Source organism: Chenopodium quinoa, unplaced genomic scaffold (assembly GCF_001683475.1).
Source record: "Chenopodium quinoa cultivar QQ74 unplaced genomic scaffold, ASM168347v1, whole genome shotgun sequence".
NCBI classification, from domain to species: Eukaryota; Viridiplantae; Streptophyta; class Magnoliopsida; order Caryophyllales; family Amaranthaceae; genus Chenopodium; species Chenopodium quinoa.
In genome coordinates, this window is record NW_018743252.1 from 9896536 (window position 1) to 9915866 (window position 19331).

Below are 19331 nucleotides of genomic sequence, written 5' to 3' on the forward strand. Positions count from 1 at the left end.
TATGATTAGGGACAAGGAAAGTAGGGAGCCTCCAACAAGTTTTTAAGGAACTTGTAAATCGTTCACGGGTTATTTAAGGCAACCACGAATAAGGGACAACGAAGGCAACAACGATTGACCCGTGAAGGTTACACCCCATTCATAATCCATAAGATTACTATCTCCATATGGTTCGGAACCACAAAAGGAGGATCGGGGATGATGGTACGAAGTGAGTCATGGATTCACATTCGCCCGTATTGGCCTCTGCTCGATTCTTATATTGAAAAGTGATTCCTGCGATCTCAAAGGCATGCAAACAAAAATATTCAATTTGCTCTAAACTATTATTAAACTAAATTGGTTGAATATTAATGCAACACATAATTCTAAAATATCGTGATCACTTTAATTAATAACAAGATTAAAAAGGAACCTAAAACGGTTGTCCAAATTATCTTATTAGGCGTGATTTTCAATTACATATTCCCTTTAAACATGCAATATGGTGATCAACAAATATAATAAAAATCAACATTAATACTGGAAGCAATTCAACAATAATAGCGTTAGTCAAATGAAATAATAAACCTAATCATGATACTAGCAACAAGAATAAAAATAAGAGTAATTAAGTGATTAATTACTCACTTTCCCATTTCCTTGAATTGCTACATCATGAATAAACTGTTAGTAACTTCAATAAAAATATAAATCAAATTGAAACAATTAAATTAAATAAAAATTAGAGATGATTTGGTCCAAACCCTCAGTCAATTATACCTTTCACGCCTTGGTTTAAGTATACAACTTTGGGTATTTTATGGACTCCTTAGAGTGCTTAGGGGAAGTATTTTGAGAGAATAGGGATGCTAGTATTTAGGCTAAATAGGGAGAAGAGAATGATTATATGATCAAGCTTGTTGATGATTGAAAAAGGGAAGATATGACCTCTATTTATAAGGAAAAAGAAGGGTCGAAGAATCAAGAAAAGATAAGAATTCGAATCGGAATAAAACTCTTGCGATAGACAGTAGTTTTTGCGGTTTTTGTTTTTATCATATCTTTTGATAAAAAATTGGAATAAGATAAATAAGATATCGTTGGAAAGATCTTGAAGTCTACTTTCTAACCCAATTGGAATCTGATTAAAATATTTTGTAGAATAAAAGATATGGCCAAAATAATGTGACGGTGTCAGTTTTGGATAGAGTTTGAAATTTCATTCATTTCTTTTCGGTTATAGCTTGGAATTGATATTATAATATATAATTGGAAATATAATTTCAAGGGCTATCCAACCATATAAGATTTGGATAAAACTTATGAGGCACGAAAATAATATTAGTCTATCTTTGAACGTCTCTCATTTGAATAGAATTAGGACTTTCAAGAAGAAAAGTTTTATTCAATTTCAAACTCTTTAATTTTATCTTTTCAAAAAGGATAATTAAGATCTTTTAGAAACTTATTATAGAAGCTTCCAATTAATCCTAATTAGTTTAGGAATGGGATTAAATAATTTGAACCCTCCACATGATCATTGGGTCGTAGGTAAGGTGGGCTTAGGTTCGATTTGGGCTCAGTTTAATATTTTGGTCATAACTTATTCGTTATAACTTGAATTTGGGCTTATAATATATCGTTGGAAATCTCTTTTCAAGACCCATCCAATTATTAAATCATTGAACCCAGATTATTAACAAAAATAAACTGGATTAAATATTTTTATAAAAAGGACACGAAATGAATGATTTTAAAGGATATGAAATGAATTATTTTGGGTTTAAAGACACGAAAAGAGGAAAATAAGTTATGGTTTGGGGAAATGGGCTAGAAATTGGGTTGGTTTATGAAATGAAAATATGGATTTAAGCACTTCAAGATTAAATATGTAATCTTAGTACGGTCTACGTACCGATAATTTTTTTTTGTAATTTTATTTCATTCTATTTAAGTAGTAGATAGAATATAATAGAATTACAGGTTGCAGTTAATCCAAGAAGCCCATAAATTGAAGGCCCAAAGGAGTGAGGTGGATGAGATCTATGAAGGTTCAAGTGGGAGCATTTGTTTTATTAGTTTTATTAGGATTAGGGGCCATGCTATGTCTTATTTATGCATTCAGTTGATTATGCATGTTAGACTTAATTTATGTTGATTGATGATGCGTTAGAGTTCACTAAATAATCACAACATAATAAATCTAGGTCCCAGTAATATTGAGGTTGCTTTTCAAATTGAATACCTAACAATCCTTAGATCATGAGTGATGGGTCGGCCTCAGAAGATTGTCACTTATTATCGTAGGTAATTTTGGGTAGATCACGTTCTACAGATTTAATTGGTTGTACTCAACAAGGTTACCTAAAGCGTTTAGAACCTTGAAGCAAAGGGTAATAATTAAACATGTGATGATTAATTTTTCAACAAAGAATTACAAAGAGTTGTAATTAGTAAAGAGTTTACTCACCTTCAAAATGTAATGCTTGATGGTAGGGCCTCAGTCCGGTCAACTATTACACAAATAAAGGGTCTTGGAATTATTTTATTCAATAGGGATCAATTAAAATTGAATAAATGCTTTAAAGTTACCAATTTAAATCGTTTATGGTACTTTAAATTTTATCAAACATAATTGAATTTTGCGTTTACTTTTAAGTAACATGACGTTCTAATTTATTATTATATATAATCTCCTCGATTGAAAATAAAGTTGACAAACGTTCTCAAAAGGTTAAAAGATAATCCATAAACCTATATTCCAATTTTGTTAAGATGGTTCTAAAAGGCAAGTTTTAAACCCATGTCAAATGTCTAAGGTTGGTTTTATTCAAAATGTTTGAGTAAAATGCCGACACATCTTTTTTGAAAAGTGTTTCAAGGGATATAATGAAATGGGAGGTATAAACCCTCTAAAAGACAAGTATAGAAGTCCAATAAAATCTCTTATCTTCAATATGATTGAATATAAGAAAGTGATTGGAAATCTCTATGATAAAAAGTTGATCAAATGACATTATTATTCATCCATTTTATATAGAGTTAAGTGGTTGATTAAACTCTAATATGAATAATGATTGAATAGACTTAGCAAAATCATGAAAAGTGCTTAAAGTAGGCAAAGCATCATTTTGAACCTAAGAGAAGTGTACTAAGTGATTTAAATGGGAAAGATTTAGGAATATATGAGGATTGCATTAAGAAGTTATAGGCCAAGAAATGCGAACAGGTTGCTACGTACTTCTCAAACCTAAATTACTTATATGCTAAAAATTGTTATGAACAACAAATGTTTCCGATTAAATTGACCAATTCCAATTGATTAGAAACCACCTTATATAGTTGGAAGGTAAAAGAATGGAAATGTTCCAATTTAAGAAGTATATTATAGATATTGATTTAACATATTGTTACTTCTTGGACATATGATGTCTTGTTTAGTTCACTCATTAAACAATGTGGTGGCTAAAGGAAGAAGTTATGGCTAAGGGAGAATTAAATCTACAAGTTTAGAAGCAAATGTTGCTACTTCACAAGTAGAATTTACAAGTTTAGAAGCAAAAATTGTAACTTTACAAGTAGAACTTATATTTCACCTTACCTCGTTATTGACTAGAATTAAATAAATGTTATTCATTCTTGTCATTATCAAAACATACCCATTCAATGTTAGTAATGACTAAGCATTGAAGATTCAAAAACATGGCCTAAATGTTATTCTATGCTTCATTGAGCAATAATATGTTTTGAATTGCTAAATAGGTTTAAAGTTCTATATAATAGAAATTATTAAACCATTTCTATGTATAAATTGTCTCTAATATGTCAATTAATTCGAATGAAAAATGAACATTGCATGCGGAAGATCCAAAGGGATGGACTTTCAATATCATTAGATTGTGAATCTATTGATATATGTAATTATCATTCTAATTTGACATTTTGACAAAGTCACCATTTATGGAAATGATGATGCAAACTCAAGGTCGAATATGTATCGATGTAAGAAAACCAAAGGTTCAAAGGCAAGAGACGGACAATGAAACTACATTTGTGATATGATCACTTGTGCTTAGTTGAAGCATAACTGTGAAAGTTTTGAAAAGTTCAAAGCGTCAAGTATGAAGTTCAGAATCAATTTGATAAGATAATAAATACACTATAATATGATTGTAATGATGAAAGTTTGAGTCAAGACATTTACTTAGCAACACATTCAAAATTATTGCGATATGATCGTAATAATGAGAATTACGCCAAGACCTTGATGAACATCCAAGAGTTGTGAATTCGTTTTAAGACAAACTTCGAAAGAAAACCTTGTGAAGTGTTTATGAGGGAAACTATCAATCTATATGAGATATATTTTGATAATGGATGAAAATTACCTATCTTCCAACCATTGTTCAAGGGATATAATTTTAAGATAAGCTACAAAACTAAACAAACTCTATATATGTCAAATCAAATGTAGCAAAGACTCCATATATGGTATGCATAAGAAGAGTTCTTATAAAGTCTTTCTACAAAGCAAGGAATAAAATTTGTATTAAATCGCTTAATACACGATGAATTCCTATACAAAGCACGGGTTACTACTACACAAATCATACTTAGAACAAATGTTTGTTGCTCAAGCAGGTGCCCTTATGGAAATCGTTTCAAAAGGTGAAGTGGGAGTAGTATAAATCGAAAGAGTTCGAGAAAAGCAACAAACAAACGTGATTCAAACCATGATTAGTTTACCCTATGCTAAATATGCCTCCTCAAAAGGCAAGTGGGAGTATAAGAATCTCAAAAAGTTTGAGAGCCTTGAAAGAGTTCAATAAAAATGATTTTGAAAATCTTGAAGAAATTTGAGAAGTAATCGAATCAAAGCAACAATATGAGCATGATTCAACTCATGTTACAAATGACAACGCGTGGTCTCATTAAGTGTAATGGGAATAATAACCATGTGTCAAAGGTAGTAAATTCCAAGTGCACATCCTCTATTGTCGTTTCTCATTGAAACTAAACAAAGTTGTTGTATAAGTTTCAATTGTTGCATAAAAACCCACAATAATGACTAGCATATGTAAAACTTAGACAAAGAAATATGATTTCATATTGACTAAGAGTTCTACAATATTTATTTTGGAACATGATGATTATGCAAGTAATAAAGATGATTTGACAAGTTATAACTCTAAGTGGTTTAAAAACCAGGAAATCTGAAATAGATTCTAAGTCTGTAAGCAAGTGTATGGCACTACCTTTACATTAGTCATGTTGTTAAAGATATTTTAGTGATTTCTACCTTATGAGATTTGGTAAATGGATTTCAAAGCGTTTTCTTGAAATGGTTTATGAAAGAAGATTTGTATATGATACAATCAGAATGATTTTGAAAATTCAATAATCCTAAGGATGCATAAAAGATCCATTAATGGATTAAAGTAAGCATCATGGAGTTAATGTTCTCAATTTTGTGAGTTAATCAAATCGTTTGATGTTCTCGTAAAATAAAGAAAAGGTCTTATGTTTACAGGATGTTTAGTGGGAGCTTTACAGTCTTCTTGGTCTAGTAAAGAGCCATTATTCATTGGTTGAAGAGTTAAGTGGTGGGTAATGCATTTTGTATGAAAAACTGGAAGAGGAAGATGAGTACAGTTGGGATTCAAGATCTATAAAGATAGGTTTTGAAGTATGTTTGAGCTTGGTTAAGAAACTTATATTGATAAGATTCTTATAAGGTTCAACATTAATTTGAAAGGAGTTTCAATCCCATATAACATGACACATTGATTAAAGATTCAATGCTTTGAGAAAGGTTGATGAAATTAATGTTTTGAGTGATGCTCCTTATGCAGTTTGCGAAGGATACATCATGCATGTCATGGACTATACTCGTCTATTTGATTCACGTGCTTTAAGAACAAGTGATGATAGATTTCAATCGAAATTCAATGTAACGTTGGAATACAAATTAGAAATTTCTAAGTTCCTTGCGAAAGGGCGAAGGAAAATTCTTAGCTTATGGAGATGAAAATTATTATAAAATTTAGAAGTTGCAAAATTCGTGTTTATGAGAATGTCTCATGAACTCTACTTAATAAACCCCTTTCATGATCAAGGTATGAGAGTCATACCAAGGATTCTTGGATTGAAGCAAGTTATGTAATTTAAGTTGTATATGTTTTTAGAAAGCATATTACACAAGTAATACATTAACTTGCATAATTATGTTTATCAATTGAAACAAAGTTTCAATATTATTTAATTATGGTTTTTGATATTAAATAAAATGTCCAAAATAATTATGGATTGATGGGCTCATCAGGTTGATGACCCGGTGAATGAAACCCCACATATGAACAAAATCCATATATTATTTAAGTTCCTAGTTTGGAATCATTAAAGTGGACATAAATGATTTCAATAAATGGACTAGCTTGTAAGATTGATTGGATAGCGCAGTTTCATGGGCAATAGGGGCATAGTTATGATGCTCGGTCAATCACATGGATATGCATGAATGATGCATGATCGAACTATAGACCTACTTTGAAGTTAAGTATAGAACTTCCAGATATGTATTAATGGATTCCTCTGACATGAGTGGAACACTGAATCCATTCAATGATTGATTTAACTGTGGTACACTCAAACGTCTGCCCGTAACTGGAGATTACAATGTGTGTTTCCCGATAACTTCATGAGTTGAGTGGGAGCCTTGGTTACCACATGATTGGATTGAGTCTACCTATTTAATTAGAAATGTGTCTTGGCCCCTTGAGGAGGGAAAATTCAGAAAATGCATGGCCGTGCTCAAATGGATTACATAATAATCATTTGTTTTGTAATTTTAACTCAGATTCTCAAGAAAAGATTTGTAGATTAATATGATCACGACATGAAATGCAATCATATTATCAAATCGACAGACATTGACTTAAGGAATTTGAATATTGTACACTTGTCTAAGACAAGTGGGAGATTGAAGGAGCTTTGTCTTCGATAAGTGCAATTATTAGATATATCAAGGATCACAATTATGGAGATAATTAGTTCATTATATAGGGTCGTCAATGTTATGTGCTAGATATGACAATTGATCTTTGGGCTAGTTGACTAGCCCAAAGCCTTATAGAATGGATCCTATGAGGTCACACACAAGAGTATTGGGTCAAACAAGTTAGAGGCCCATTATTGGTCTCATGAGTTTATGACATGCTACATTGATTGTTGGGCTAGAATAGTTAGAAGAGCTTAATATGTTTTGAGCTTGACATGGATTTATTAAGAGATGTGATCTATAAATATAATCCGTTCCTAGGGTTGTTTGATATAACAATTAACAATTAATTGTGAATCAAGCAACAAGACTAAAACCCTAATTCTTTCTTTCTCTCTCCTCCCTGTCCGTACGACCCTCCTCCTTGGGTGGCGCGTGTGGTGGTGTTGTGGGTGGTTCGTGGTGTGCTCGTGACTCACATCTCCGTCAAAGGTTGATTGAAGTGCTTAATCACAACTAATTAGCATTAGTGGAGGTTTGATCCGTGCTCGTGGACTTAGTAGAGGAATCACACGTGGGGATCTTATTCTCCTTATTGTTCTTGCTCGATCATACGTGGAATCACGCTTCAAAGGTATTAATTTTAATTCTTTATGTGTTATGCATGATCTTGGGATTAGGTGTTATGTGAATGTGATTCATGTTTTCTCAATTCGTACCTATAAACTCCTACAAGGAGGACAATAAGAAGATTCTTGAGTTCCTTATAAGTTAATTCAATTTATATCTCTTCAGCCTACCTTAAATTTATCCTATCTCAACCTAGCTTTAATCTTGTCTTTCTTCTGTTTTAGTCATGAACAATTTCAGTTTTATTTTGTGAAAATTTGAAAATATGTTGGTTTGTAATTAGATTAAGCAGGATTAAATTTTGGTTTTGCAATGAATGTTTGGAACTTTGCATATACATGTATGTTTTGTATGTTATAAAAGCATATGAAGGAAAGTGGAACAAAATGAAAAGGATTTAGTAGTGCTGCCTTCAGTTTCTCACACTCGATGAATTGCTTGTGGGGCTTTGGCTAGATGTTTAATAACTTGAAGTGCAGGACTTTCTTATAATGCCAAAAGGGGGAAAAGAAGAATCATACTTGAAGGCTGAAGTTGTTCTGGGTTCTAGTTGGTATAGTATCTTATCTCAAGTTTCTATGATGCTGTTGTGCTTTGTTTTAGTTTTGTTTCTTATGTTCCTTTTTTTTTTTACTATTTTGTGTGTTTTATTTGAGTTTTTATTTTTGCTTATGTTTGGTATTCTGTCAATAAATTTAAAATACAAAAATACGTCCTTCTAAATTAGTTAACTTTCCTAAGAAGTTTGCTAAAGTTTGTAATCATCAAAAAGGGGGAAATTGTTTAAGCTTAAAGGTTTTGATGATGATGAACGCAAGCTAAGAAAACTTCCAATATAAAGGTTTTTATAAGTGTTGTAATTAGAACAACTGAAGTAGACTTTGGAAGTGGAAAAGTAGCCTAATCTAAGAAGACATGGAGATATTCCAAGGAAGGATTAAAGAAGATCGAGGAAGAGTTCTCTCACAGGAACTATTTGAGTTCCCTAATAGGAATTTGAAGACAAAAAGGTAAAGTGTTGACTTGGTCTGCGTTGTAGACAACAAGTTCTATTAGATCTGGATCTACAAAGTTCCAGTTCAGAACTAGAGTGCAAGTGATAACAGGAACTTGGTCCTGGACTGCGTGAAGCCCCAACATCCTAGTATACAGAATATTGGTGAAGCAAATTAGTTTTCTTTTTTTTAGGTTTTTATCTTTTAAATTTGCTTTAAATATGATTGTTAGGGTTACACGTGAGACTTACTAGAAACGTGACAAATGAGCATGGCAAGCTTTAAAATAGGATAGTTTATAAAAGATAAGTTTTGAAGAAAATATTTTCTAAAATGATTTACTTCTTAAAAACAGAATTATCAAAAGATGTTAATCTTTTGATAGTTTATCTTTAACAAGTTTTCTAAAAATATTTTTATAAATAGATTTACTTAAAATCGTGTTTTAGGATTTTGGTAAAATAACATATTTATCTTTTGAAAACCCTAATTTCTATATGAGCAAGTCTTATTTAAATTGTAGATATCCCATTTCATTATTTCCTGTGAGTTTATGTGTAAAGAAATCGAAGTGTGCTTAATTGTGTAAGTTAACCAAGTTCATAACTTTGTCATATTAATTTCGGTTTCATGTGTAGCTTACCTCTCATATACTAAGGGTCATTAATCTGTATTGGTTGGGTTCTTGGGGTGTGTGTGTAACTGATCTTTGCATACAATTGTGTAGGCTTCTAGGTTGAAGCTAAGTGAGAGAGTACTAAGGGAGTACGAGTGAATCTAAGCCAGGGACTTGGGTTTGTTAGTGTAGACACCCAAATGTGTCTCCCTAAAAACCAAACCCAGTGTTGAATATCTTTCACATCATTTGATTATCGAACAAAGTGAAATTGTGAAAAGTCTTGTGATTCAGTTGTTTTAATAAAAAAATATTTCGTTCTGTTTTAAAAAATATTCGTTATCTTACTCTATTTATGAAAATAGCCAGTCCAATTTAGTTTGGTTCATGATATGGTTCCACTAACAGTGTAATTGGATGGGGTTGAAAAGATCTTTCCAACGATATATTATAAGTCTAATTCCAAAGAATAATGAGGAAGTTATGGCCAAAATACTAAACCAGGCCCAAACCGGATTTTACCTATAACCCAATGATCATGTGGAGGGTCCAAATGCTTAATCCTATTCCTAAACTAATTAGGATTTAATAAGAATCTTCTATGATTTGCTAAAAGATTTTAATTATCCTTTTTGAAAAGATAAATTTAAAGAATTTGAAATTGAATAAAAACTTTCCTATTTTAAAATTTTCCTTTTTTAAGTCCTAATTATGTTCGAATTTAAAGATGTTTAAAGCCATTCAGATATTATTTTTCGTGTCTGTAGACACCCATTTGTGTCTCCCCAAAACCAAACCCAGTGATGAGTACCTTTCACGTCGAATCATAATCGATTGAAGTGAAAGTGTGGAAAGTTTAGTGTTGCGGAAAATTTTAATTTCTTTTCTCTTCTCTCTGTTTTTGAAAATCTATTTTAAGAAAATATCCAATCCAGTTTGATTGGTCCATAATATGGGTCCAATAGTAGTGTAGTTGGATGGGGCTTGAAAAGAACTTTCCAACGATATATTATAAGCCCAATTCCGATGAATATTGAGGAAGTTATGGTCAAATTACTGAATTGGGCCCGGTTTGAGCCTTATATGCGGCCTAATCATCTAGAGGAGGGCCTAATATGGATTTATCATTTCTAATACAATTAGGAATGGTTTTAGTCTTATAGATTCTTCTAGAAGGTTCTTTTCATTCCTAATTTAATTAGCATTGATAAAATAACTTTTGTTGACTTTTTAGAGTTTTAATCAGAATCAAAGAACGTTTTTTGAGGAAAAAACGATTTTATCCTCCCGTACGGCAATTTCTCTCTTTTCTAAACTAGCCTTCTCTCAAATATAAAAATTCCGCACTCATTAGATTTAGAAACACCTAGCATAATTCGAAGTTGCCTTCGCCCTAGACGTGAAAGGTTTTAATTTCTGAGGGTTTGGTCCCAAATCTCTCTTTCAATTATTTAATTTAATTATTTGATTTATTATTTTTCCTTGAAGTTACTAACGTGTGTATTTTGTTATTAGAAAGAGATACGAGGCATCAAAATAAGTATTTTAATGGTTTTTATTGATATTATGATAGAGAGTTTATGCTTAGGTTGTTATTATGATATTCCTAGTGTCATGTCTAGGGTAAATTTAATACTAAGTATGATTTTTATGATGCTTCCTATTTTCTTTCCTAATATATTCATGTTAGTATCATGTTAGGGTTAAGCTTTGATTTTTATTACTTAGTGACATGCTAGGGTTTGTTATTAATCTTGTCAGTATCATGCCTAGGATCTTGCTATTAATATGTTTTAACGTTGATATGATTATTTTAAGTATGATTATAATTGTTATAATTTATGATGATTATTATTATGTTGCTTGATGATTATTTATTGCTTGACCACGCCTTTTATGCATGTTTAAAGGGAATTTGTACTTGTAATCATGCTTAATAAGATAATTATTAATCTTGTTTAGGGTTAATTATGATTATAATTAAAGTGATCGCCAATAATAGATTTGTTTGTGCATTAAATTCAACCAACATAGATAAACAGGTTTAGGGTTAATCCTATTGATTGCATGTTAGTCAGAAAGCGCACATGAATACGATTAGAATAAAGTAGAGGCCTATTTTTAGGGCAAGTTCAATCTCTTTTAGGTTGGATTTGTACCTTCATCCCCGAACCCTATTTGGTTAAGACCTCGTCAACGGTTTACAAGTTCCTAAAAAAAACTTGTTGGTGACTCTTTTGCTTTATCTTCTTCCCTTTTGGACGCCACCGTACTTTCGTGTATGATCACAATGGGGTTCAAGCTAGGGATTAACGCTTGAAATATTCCCTATAATTTTTGGCGACTCTACTGGGGAGGATTTCTATTTTAATTCCTGAAATTTATTTCGGCAATGATTTAGAATGATTGGATGAGACTCGAAAAGTTCTGAGTATTTCATGTGCGTAATTTTGATTAACATTATTGTCATATGCATAAAAAAGATCTCATTGGAAAGTTCATCCGTAATGAGTTAAAACATAGGATTTTTACACGGAGGAAATTTGAGAAATATCTTTCACAACTAGGACCGAAATAACACTGCGCGAAACTGGAAAATTTTATCGAGCACAGAAAGTTGCTGAGGCATGTAGGAATTAGCGTCAGCGACCAGAGTATTAGCGCCAGAATTTTAACTGTAGCACCAGACGACAGTTCTGTCGCCAGGCGCAACAGCTAAAACCTGGCGCCAATCGTTGTTTGCTGGCGTCAAATTCTTCCAATACCGAGCCAAAAATATGCGTTCTAATTTCGATCAGTTTTTAGCATTGTTTGCTCGATCCTACTTCCTTATTGAGTTTTTCTCACTTTTCTGAAACCCATATGTGTTCTAAATATGGACATAACCCTCTGGGAATTCATGCTCCATCTACCTGATTGAACGCTCTGAGCAACAAAGGGTACATCCGAGATTGTTGAATTCACCAAACCATGGAAGCGAGTTTTTTCTAAAACTCGCGGTGTCCCATCCACTCGCGCCAACCCTTCACGGTTAGGCTTCCGCGCGGTGCATCCGGACAATTAACCATGGACCCTCTTTGACTAACCCATATCCCGAACTTTACAGAACTAGAGCCATGATTAGGTTGCAAACTCATTGCATCATATTGTGCCTATTTGAATAATTGTGCATTATTTGTTGTGCATAATCTATGTGATTTTTCCTAACCGTTTGTTTGACTTGTGCTAAGATTAAATAAATTAATGACTAAAAGAAATTTTCCTAATTAATTAATTAATTTGAGTAAATAAAGTCTAATATTTTAACCAGAATTGACCTAGTACGACTTTAGGCATACCCCTGTTGATTAATAACACCAAAAATAGTTTCAAATTGAAACTCTAGCAATGGCGGCGCCAAAGTCTGAACTGTAGCGCCACTCTGTGGAGCGTGGCGCCTGGCGACAGCTGTGTCGTCTGGCGCTACACTGCAAAGAGAAGCGCCAGTCCTGTCGTTTTGACGTCAGTTCGGATTATTGATCGAGTCATCACCTAGTGTCTAATTAACCAGTTTGCTAATTAATTCGGTTAAATTTACTGTCAATAATACTTTGTTGAGTCATTAATTGAGTCTAGTCACATAGTCTAGCCACATGGTCATGACACGAGTCTTAACATGTCACCTACACTCACTAGTCTTAGCACACACTTTGAGTATATATCACCATGACCATGTCTTAGGTTCATGCATGAGTCAATTTTTTCCCGTCATTTGAGTTGGGGGTACATTCTATTCCTAATTTTCCACATCTCTCCATCTACATGCTTTCTCCATATCACCACCCTCATTTTTCTACCTTCTTCTATCCATTGCATGTTGAATAAAGTTTGAGTCAAACAATTAACAATGAATATCCCCAAATTCCTTTTCCACAGTACTTGGTCGAGGAGAGAAGGGCGATTAATCAAGGACAACCTCTTTATTCAAATCTTACTTTTTGATAAACCTATTCGTCAAAAGAGGAAGGCTAGAAAGATAATGGCAACTCAAGAGGAAGTTTATGAACTTAGGAGTCAATTGACTGACGTGACTGAGGTGTTAAAGGCTTTAACCCTCAAAATTGATGACCCTGTGAAGCAACAACAAATGAACCAGCAAGCTATCTAGTGACTATAAATGTCAAGGCATTAGTTAACAAGGGGTCTTGGTGGATAAGGAACTTCTTCTGAATAAGTTCAATGCCAATGACATCCCAAAATTTAAGGCAACAGATAACCCTTACTTTCATCTAAGAGCTTTTGAAACTATAATGAACATTAAGGGGATCGATAAGAAAGCCTTTCATTCTTTTTTTTCTTTATCCCTTGAGACCGTTTGTTAACAATGGCTCTTTTCCCTTGACAAAGAGAAAACCTCTACTTGGGAATTGATAACAAACGCTTTCATAGAAAGATATAAGTGCAATATTAAAGTTGAAACCGATTATAGACAACTTGAGATGTTAAGGCAAAAAGAGAATGAAGGCTTTACTTCTTTCTTCAACAAGTGGAGGGAAACTTCCGCTAAGATGATTGAGGTCCCCACCGAAAAGGAGTCTGTGAGGATGTTTATCAAAAATCTTCAAGAAAAGTATTCAAAGCACTTAAAATATCAACACAACTTGAATACTTTTAGAGCCGTCTATGACATAGGTATCGAGATCGAAGACGACCTCGCAAAGCAAAAAGCTACTAACAATAGTAACCACGGTGGCTGGAAAGGAAAGAAGAACGGCAATCCTTCTTCTTCCGAAAACGCCCACTCTAGTAATAATGTTAGTACCTTTGACCATAATGGTGTCTTAGCCATGGACAATCAAGGATCTAAAAGGAAACCCAGGAGAGAGTTCACACCCATTGGAATGACCTACGATGCTGCTTTTGACCGTCTTTACGATCGAGGATTAATCAAACCTATTGGCCCTATCGAGGATCCAACGCCAGAAAATCGATCTTCGAGATGGAATCCAAAATCCTATTGCAAGTACCATTGAGGAAACGGTCATATCACTGATGAATGCTACAGGTTTCAAAACCTCATTCAAGATCTCATAGAGGCAAATAAGATCCCATTGCCTCTAGCTAGCGAGAAGACTTGATGATGTCGGAGAAAACAACACAAGACAAAGGCGAGCTTCAATGACGAGATTTCATGACCTCTTTTTCTATTTCTTTTTCATTTTTTCCTTTCTCCAATAAATCTAGCATAGGCACCTTTATTTTCCCTTAGATTACTTTTTTAGATTCTTTATTTTTTCCCTTTTAATAAAATGAGCATTTATTTTTCTTGCATATTGTCATTGCGTAACATTGCATTAAAAAAAAACACATTGTCGAATTAAGCACAAGGTATACCTATGATTTGAGGCACCCCTTTGTAGCCACATCATATTCCCTTTCACCCTTCTAATTTACAATCCTTTCTTCATAAACCACTTTGAGCCTTGTCTAACGACAGACCTTTCATTTTTCAACCCACATCTACCTAACCTTGGGATGGGATGGTGTGTAATTTCAAAAGCTTGAATGATTTCAAAAGATCAAAATAAAAAAAAAGAAGAGCAAAAAAATAAATAAAAGTGTACAAAAGGGCAAGTGTTCCAATGTCTTTGATATGAAAATATCTTTGATAAGAACACGTCTCAGATTGCGTCTCTTATCGAGTGCTCGGTACCGTGCCTGAGAAACATTAATGCCAAGTGAGTGATAGACCGCATGATCGGGATTGCCCACACTTATAAAAATAAAATAGATGCTAAAGCAAAAGATAAACGAGAGCTAAAAAACAGTTTAAAGCCTCAAGCATAAAAGTACAAAGATTCAAAAGCAAGATTGCACACCTTGGGGGCTTATCAAGGGTCTTGAGCCTTTATCCCTTTCTTCTATAACCTTTAGCCTAACCACGTTAAAACCCTTAAAAAGACCTTTTTGAGGTATACACACTTGTGCGAGGTTCGGCTAGAGCTACGTTCGGCCTGATTCCTAACTGTAGGGAATAATTTCAAGCCTTAAAAATCCCACTATCTTGAACCCTACTGTGATCATACACTAAAGTACGGTGGCGTCCAAAAGGGAAGACGATAGAGCAAAAGAGTCGCCAACAAGTTTTTAAGGAACTTGTAAACCGTTCACGAGGTGAAGGTTACCCCCCTTAACGATCCAAGAGATCGCCAACTCCATAAGGTCATGAACCAAATAAGGGTTCGGGGATAAAGGTACAAATCCAACCTAAAGAGATTGAACCTGCTCTAATAATAGGCCTCTACTTTATTCTGCTCGTATTCATGTGCGCTTTCTGACTAACATGCAATCAATAGGATTAACCCTAAACCTGTTTAATCTATGTTGGTTGAATTTAATGCAAAAATAAACTATTATTGGTCATCACTTGAATTATAATCAAAGTTAACCCTAACAAGATTATTAATTATCTTATTAAGCGTGATTGCAAGTACCAATTCCCTTTAACATGCAATAAAAGGTGATCAAGCAATAAATAATAAATATAATACATATCAAGCAACATAATAAATAATCAATATAATACATATCAAGCAACATAATAAATAATCAACATCATTAACAATAATAATATCAATCATAATCAATAATAATCATAATCATGTTAAAGCATAGCAAGATCCTACGCATGATACTAACAAGATTAATAACAAATCCTAGCATGTCACTAAGCAATAAAAATCAAATCTTTAGCCCTAACATGATACTAACAATCATAAATATTAGGAAGAATATAGGAAGCATCACAAGAATCATATTTAATATTAAAAATTACCCTAGACATGATACTAGGAATATCATAATAACAATACAAACATGATTTCTACATCATAATATCAATAAAATCAATTAAAGTAGTTACTTGGATGCCTCGTACCTCTTTCTAATAACAAAATACACATGTTAGTAACTTCAAGGAAAATAATAATCAAAGCAATTAAATTAAATAATTGAAATAGAGATTTGGGACCAAACCCTCAGAAATTAAAACCTTTCACGTCTAGGGCGAAGGCAACTTCGAATATGGCTAGGTGTTTCTAGACCTTGCGAATGCGGAATTTTGTATTGAAAAGCAAAGTTTAGAAAAGAGAGAAAGAGAATAATCAAGGAAATCTTGATGAGAGTTGGTGAATGATATATGTAGATGATGAATGAAGAGAATTAATGAATGGTAATTGACGAATAATTTTGAATGAAGAGAGTTGATTAAAACTTAAGAATCAAGAGAATTGGTGAATGAAAACGGAGTTTTTAATACGATATTTATAGAGAAAATCATCCAAAAAAGATAATTTAACAAAACAGAGTCTGAAGACCACAAAACCATCTTGGCGTCAGCCCTGGCTCATTGGCGCCAGGACCAGTGGCTAGCGCTAGGCGCCAATGCTTGCGTCTGGCGCCAATCCTGATTCCAGACGCTAAGGCCTGGGGTTGGATGCCAAACCGACTTTTAACACGTTTTCGAAATTCTGATAAATTTCCCGTACTGGAAGATAAAATAATATAATTTCAATCGAAAGTGCTATTTGATCTAATTAAAACTCTGAAGATTGAATTAAGAATGATAAGACCTTCTAGAATGTTCTAGAAGACCAAAACCATTCCTAATTACATAAGGAATGATAAATTATATTAGGCCCTCCCCTAGATCATTATGCCGTACTTAAAGCTCAAACCGGGCTTAGTTTAGTAAATTGGCCATAATTTCCTCAATATTCATCGGAATTGGGCTTATAATATATCGTTGGAAAGGTCTTTGCAAGCCCCATCCAACTACACCACTATTGGACCCATATCATGGAACAACCAAACTGGATTGGCTGTTTTATTTAAAATAAAGTTTTCAAAAACAGAGAGAAAAGAAAAGAAATAAAACTTTCCGCAACACTAGACCTTTCCACACTTTCGTTTCATTCAATTATGATTCGACGTGAAAGGAACTCATCACTGGGTTTGGTTTTGGGGAGACACAAATGGGTGTCTACAGAAGCCCCCACTTTGACTGAGTTTGGAGAAACGCAAGTTTCGAAAACGAAAGCCAAAGTATCAATAAGGACGGAGAATGATTCAGAACGTTCTGCGATCCTAAATCACTTTTGTAACGCCGATACCTGCAAAACTAGCATTAGTTAAACAGATAAAAGAGTTAAGAAACGCGTATCTTGCACCGTCGAGCACACGTCTCTGAAAGTAACTGATTTGTTGTTGTTGTTGTTTTGATGACCTCCTACAAGCTAGAGAATGCCATCCCGCTTGAAAACCGCTACGCCCGTAACTGTTTCCAAATTTGGAAGATTGCTTCGCCTGAAACGATCCCCTTCCGCAATGATAATATTCCGCGTCCAAGGGAATATCATCGAAGATTATTTCTCTCGAAACAATCCTCAATTGTTTGTGACAACTCTCCACAATCTAGGGAACGCCACCTTGTTGTTTCGATGTTCACTCGTCTCTGAACAAAGAGCTTCTTTTTGATATGTTTACCAATTTCCGCTGTGATAGTCTTCGAAAAGATCACTACTTCTTAATGTTTGCTATGCTAGTACGTCGGTGCTTTGCTGCTTGTGAACCAGTATGTCGGTGCTTTTGCTGTGATGACAATCCTCTTTTCTTTGGGAATAGTTGCCAACACAACTCTTGTATGATGTATGACAATCCGATTTAGGGAAAGTTGTCAATGCCACGTAACAATCCATCCTTGGAAATGCTGTCACGATGAAGCGACAATCCGTACCTCGGAAAATTTGCCAAAATCCACATCTTGGAATATAACTCTTGAAAGCAATCCACCTTGGAAATTTTCCAACGCTATGCGACAATCCTTTTGGGAAAATATTGCCAATATTGACAATCCGCATCTTGGAATATTTGCAAAAAAGAGTCGACCGACAATCCACTTTGGGAAAATTTGCCACTTACTGAAATGAATGACAATCCACGTTGAGGAACGTTTGCCGATATTTATGATGAGTAGAGACCTATAACAATCCTTTGGGAAATTTTGCTATAGGGAACTGGGTGTATGACAATCCAATTTCGGAAAACTTGCCAGCGATGACAATCCGAACTTGGAAAAAATTACCAAACAAAGAAGGAGCACAACAATCCACGCTTGGAAACTTTGCCAGAGATGACAATCCAATCTTGGAACAATTGTCATTTAAGAAGAATGCGCGACAATCCATTTTTGGAAATATTGTCAATTGGGGATGACAATCCAATTTTCGGAAAACTTTGTCGTTTTAATAAGAATGCACGACAATCCATATTTGGAAATATTGTCGTTTAAGTGCTTGCTTTTGAACTGATTGTAATGAGCCAGTGTTTTAGGCGCTTAAGCTAAGTAAGACGATTTTCGTTAGGTTAATCACTTACTACGATTGTAATCGAGCCGACTACTAATCATGTCAAATTGCTTATAGGGGCTAACTAGCGTACCAAGGAACCCGAAATTGCTGCATGAGGTCGAAATCACCAATCTGGGAGGCTTCGAGCTCTATCGTTGCTGAAATATTTCCGGCGCCAAGAATTGGAGTAGAGTCTTCCCTATTCTGCTGCACCTGTATTTATTTTTGACTATAGAACTTTTCCAATTTCTTTAATTATCTTAGGGTTGACCTAAGGCTTAACGTTGCTTGACTTATCGACTTGACACGACTCAAGGCATAAACTGGACTCGATATGTTTGACTGACTCGAGGTTGACTCAACTCAAAGTGAAATGACACATGTGTTAAACTCATGACCCGTGTGTGCATTGTAATGTGATCGTGCGACTCAAAAATGCAGAAAGCAAAAGCAAAAAATTTCCGTCATTTTTTTGGAGGGTACAGACTTTCTCCCGAAAAAGAAAGACGTGAAAAAGAAAAATCAAAAGTTTGAAAATGCATGTTGAATGAGCTTAGTCAAATGTTGTTTGATACTATCTCTCAAAGTTCAAGGATTAATTCATCCTAGGCTATCTCAACTGTTGACTCCATGATGAAAGCATTTGGGTAACTTAGGCACGGAGGCTAAGCACTTCATACTTCTATGTAACGACAATTATGACTGACGAGCGATGTTGATATGAT